Raw genomic sequence first — 5,260 nt, forward strand, 5'->3', positions numbered from 1 at the left:
TGGCTTAGTCGGTAGCCTCTGGACTCCTGACGTTGACCTTGTGGGCGTGGCCGATTTAGAATCCTGCTCTGGCATCGAATAATGGCGCTTATGATTTGGACCGTGGCCTGGCTGATTTTGATACACTTGGATGAAACCCGTGGCCACTTCCCCAGACTGACGAGCGGTTATACCCTCATTTGATTTTCTCTATCCTGTCCTCATGCCCAGACCCAGAATGTTTCTAACGTTCCGTGTTACTTACGGTGTGAGGGAATGTGATACAGTGGGCAGGCAGGCTGAAATCAAACTTGGTTTTATACAAATTAACTGTGTGGTTTTCGGGGAGTTATTGCTTTACACTTCTTCATCTGAAAGTAGACACAATACTACTTGCTTGTGTAAGGCTGCGGGGACAGAGACGATGCGATCACGAAAATAACAACACAGAAATGATACTAAAGGACTGTCCTTTACCGTTCGTGCTTTACTTACGTGATCACATTTGCATTTCACAGAAGAAGCTCAAAGCAGTTAAGTGACGTGCCCCGGGTAAAGCGGGTAAGTGGTAAAGACGCAATCTTAACTTCAGAGCCCACGTTCGTGACTGTGTAAGAATAACTGACACGTAAAATAGGACACAGCGGGATCGAGTCCAGAGAGTGAACAGGGGATCAGTGTGAAAAATATGGAAGGGATCTCTGTGTGTTGGGCAGCGTGGTGTTCCTTAAAATGGACCCTCAGACCTTCAACAACTAGGAATGATGAGAGCGAGTCGAAGCAAGGAAGCAAAAGGAAAGACAGATGGCCTTTATGGTGACCAGGAGGCCAGTGGTGAGCTCTGGTAATGAACGCAGGGAGCCAGACCAGCTAGAAACAACCTCTGCTTACCTCACCGGACGGTGGTGGGGACAAAGTGAGAAAGGAGATCCTAATAACAGTGACTTCCGATTAATGAATCCTTGCCAGGAAGCAGGCACTGGGCTGAAGGTTTAGCGTATAGGAATCTTTTTTTCACCTGAAGCTTCTGGGATTCACCAAGCCTGGGTGGGGCCTGAGATTCTGTCCCAACATACTCTCCGGCGATGCTGATGCTGTTGTCCTGTGGCCCGCACTTAGAAAAGCAAGGACACATATGCCCTCACTGAATCCTCAAAGCAGACACGTGGGGCACAGGATGAAACTGACCTAGGGAAAGGTCAATCCGTCCCCTTGTCCGCAGGCGCCACGAATGAAGATCCGAACCCAGTGTCATACTCATAGCCAGAATGCGCTACTGTTTCTCAATTATACGTGGAGGAAAAGGATGCCTTTACACTTGTACGATAGTTTTTTGACACTTTTCTGCAAGAGTCGGTCCTACAAATGCATTATCACTAAACTCACCGAGTGATCTCCTTACAGTACCGGTAACCGAGAAAGTCTGGGAACAATTTGGTTGGCCTTTCTGTGGGCCTGTCATGGACATGGATGGCAGAAAACTGGATCTGTAATGAACAATCCAGACTGAGAAGCCAAGGAAGTGGAGGAGGTCGATTTTCCTCTAAACTTAGGTATCACCCTTTGGGACCCTCCACTTAGATCTGTGGCCTTAGGCAAAGTCCAGCTGGGCTGATTCTCTTCCAGAAGGAGTTGTGCCCATTGGGTCTCCCCAGAGATCTTCGTTTTGCCTTCCCCCTAAAGGAATTATGGTATCTTCCAAACGTTAAAAAAATCATGAGAGATCCTGGAGAAGAGAAAAGCATCTATGTTGGCCAAGTGTTCCATAAGACAAGCACAGAAAAAAAGTGTTGGTGCTACAAAAGAACTTTTGGAGATGGGGCGCCTGGGTGCTCAGTCGGTTGAATGTCTGACTTCGGCTCAGGTCATGATCTCTCGGTTCGTGAGTTCGAGCCCCACGTCGGGCTCTGTGCTGACAGCTCGGAGCCTGGAGCCTGCTTCGGATTCTGTGTCTCCCTCTCTCTCTCTCTCTCTGCCCCTACCCCTGCTCATGTCTCTTTCTCTCTCAAAAATAAATAAATGTTTAAAAAAAAAAACAGGGGCGCCTGGGTGGCTCAGTCGGTTGAGCGTCCGACTTCGGCTCAGGTCATGATCTCACAGTTCCGGGCTTCGAGCCCTGCATCAGGCTCTGTGCTGACTGCTTGCTCAGAGCCTGGAGCCTGCTTCGGATTCTATGTCTCCCTCTCTCTCTGCCCCTCCTCCACTCACGCTTTGTCTCACTCTGTTTCTCAAAAATAAATAAATGTAAAAAAAAAAAAAATTTTTTTTTTTTTTAAAAGGAACTTTTGGTGATCAACTATTCCAAATCCTTTCTTTTGGACCCATGGAAATGAAGGCCGATGGACTACCTAAAGTCTCATCCATAGAGCTAGTTAAGGGCAGGTACAACCCAGGCTGTGACTCAGGATTCCCGATACTGAATCCAGCGCTCTTTGGAGGGAACCACGCAAAACTGGGATAACACGTGTGACTTGTGAGTCAGCTGGCCGTATTATCTTTTAGATATTTTGACATACTTCCTCAGTTTTTGAATTGTGTGAACGTGTCTCACGGTGCCCACAAGAGGCCCTACCCCGGAACTCCTATATCAGAACCTGGGTTTTGACAGTTTCCCCCAGGTGATTTGCGTGCAAATGGAAGTTTGAGACGCACCGCTTTATAGCGTGTCAGAGTTTGTTGCCTGACGTGTTCTCCAAATTTCCCCGTGGCACATAGGTGCCACTGTTTCTCTATTTCCAATTACGTAAGCTATTCTGAGATATAACAGAAGTGCATAGGTAAGGAATCATTTTGTGTGGAGCATATCGTAACTGCTCCTGCAATCCTGAGGGAAGAAGCAGCAGCCTGCTGCAAACTAGGGCTCAATGCAAATGAGGCTTACTGACCGATTTTGAATTCTGTTTCATTATTAAGCCAAAGAAGATGCGTCTCCTGCCCCCGTCCGCCCCCCTTCCAAATTGCATGATTGAAAAGCAATTTAGTTAAGGGGACTCTGCTTGTAAATATCTAATTACAAAAGCAATTTTCCTGCTTGTCTATAAGAAACTAGAATAATATGCCAATTTATTCCTTATTACGCGGTATCTGTCAAGTGAGCGAGCTTCTGAAAGGCATGGAGCTTCTTGAAACCGGGTCTCAGTTTTCCAGTAGCCAATTACTTGGTAAGTGGGTTTTTCTTCTCTCTCTGTTAGCTCTTTTATCAGAAGATAACCGTGTGAAAGAAAGCTAAGAGTTGTGGCAAATGGTCGTGAGGGGAGGCTGAAACCCTTGTCCAAATGAAGATTATTGGCTTTTTTCCCCTTTTATCCATGCTTCATTTTTGCAGGAATAACGGAATTTACTCGAACATCAAAGTTAGCGTTGGGTTCCGACCACCTTGCGATGGAGGCCAAACTTTTGAGTCCTCTTCTCATTAGGTCAATTAAGTTCATCCCTTTTCCTGACAGCTATGTTTTGCTTATCACAAAGAGACTGGATATCGAAGCATGGAAGAATTAGGGGTAGATTCATCACCATTACTGTATTAACAAGCTTTGTTGGTGTTGCATCAGTAGTATCCTATCAGTATACAGAAAGGTAGTATTTAGGGGCGCCTGGGTGGCTCAGTCGGTTGAGCGTCCGACTTCGGCTCGGGTCATGATCTCACGGATCGTGGGTTCGAGCCCCGCGTCGGGCTCTGTGCTGACAGCTCGGAGCCTGGAGCCTGCGTCGGATTCTGTGTCTCCCTCTCTCTCTGCCTCTCTCCCACTCGTGGTCCGTCTCTATCTCTCTCAAAAATAAACATTAAAATAAAAGAGAAAAAAGAAGGTAGTATTTAGTAGGTGTGTGCGTCAAAGAGAGAGATCTTTCACGGGACTGTCCTATCAGTTAACGATGCTACCATTCTGTATGTAAGACTTCAGTGACATTAATATCTTCTCTTTCTGATCGGGCGTGGGGACAAAAGATAAGGCTCATTACCAGAGTTTGGAAGAGTCAAGTCACACGAGAACACGGAATAATAACTGCCACAGGTGTGAACCATTGTAGAACTTCTGGGTGATGGTGATCAGGGAGCATGGGGCAGGCTGAGGACAGAATGCCAAGGTGGGATCTGTGTGACATTCCTCAGGCCCTCCTGGCTGCCCAAGGACAAAGGAAAGGAAAGAAAACAAATGGTGAACTGATAGAGGTCACAGTCATACAGGACAGGGTCTCCAACGGTTTGCAAATATCTTAGTCAATTACAGGAAGAAGGCGATCTTATCAGTAGCCTAATCTCTGGAAACCTGTAGACTCAGTTTCCTGGACCCCCAACATCAGCCCCTCCATATGAGGCACAAAGGCACAAAGGCAATGGCAGGTAAAATTAAATTTCCTTATAACCCGCAGCCCGTTGACAAATACTTGAGGCAAACACAGAGTATAACATTTCTCCAGGAACCCCCTGCCGCCCTAATGCCAATGCCTTACTAGAGGGAAAAACAACCTTAGCTTGATAAGAGCAAGGCCGCAAGCAGCTTAGGAGTCCTCTTTAGCAAATCAAAGTCCCTCTGGAGGCCTCAGGTTTGACTTTACCTCCCCAACTCCAGAGTATATGACCAGCCACTTCTCACAACCCCAGCGCGGCTCTTCCTGCCCACGGGTCCTGTCCCCACGCTTTAATAAAATCACCTTTTTGCACCAAAGACGCCTTCAAGAATTCTTTCTTGGTCATCGGCTCCGGACCCCCCCCCAATCACCCCAAAACCTCATCAGTGGAGAAAAGACCTCTGTAAATGGTACCCCCACCATAAAAACAACGAAAGCACTGGACTCTTGATTCTATATTGGCCTATGTATCAGAAGCCTCACAAACCTTGGCCACTATGAAAATCAGGTTTTTGTAGTCCCGGGAGGAGGCAGACTGGGTGTAGAGCTCCTCAGAAAGTCCCCTTCTCAGAACATTCTCATTTCTAGAGCGTTGCCATTCCGTGACCAGTCTGATAGCTCCCTGGAGAAGCCCCCACTCCAAGCAGGTTGTCATTATTAGGACAAGAATCAGTGCTTAGGTTGCATCCTTGCATAACAGCCCTCCCCCTCCCGGCATTGGTCGAAAACAATCAGTGGCAACTGTTTAACATCCCACTCGCTTGAGGCAGCAGTAGCAAGGGAGGGAAAGATGTTAATGGAGGAATCTGAAAAGCTCTGGAATATTGCCAGGAGGCCATCTGGAAGGGCCACCTGCAGGTGCAGAGTTTTCGCACGCTCAGGAAACACCTGCGAGGAAGCCAAGGTCTCATCCCTCGCTGACCTTGGCGCC

At 47.4% G+C, this 5,260-nt stretch overlaps 1 non-coding gene across 1 annotated transcript; it reads left to right on the plus strand.

Moving 5' to 3' along the window:
- Positions 1-3,570: 3,570 nt before the first annotated feature.
- Positions 3,571-3,655, plus strand: TRNAR-UCG (transfer RNA arginine (anticodon UCG)). Its single transcript has one exon. It is a non-coding gene; the product is annotated as a tRNA-Arg (tRNA).
- Positions 3,656-5,260: the final 1,605 nt, after the last annotated feature.

This window comes from Neofelis nebulosa, chromosome X (genome assembly GCF_028018385.1).
Source record: "Neofelis nebulosa isolate mNeoNeb1 chromosome X, mNeoNeb1.pri, whole genome shotgun sequence".
Taxonomy (NCBI): Eukaryota; Metazoa; Chordata; class Mammalia; order Carnivora; family Felidae; genus Neofelis; species Neofelis nebulosa.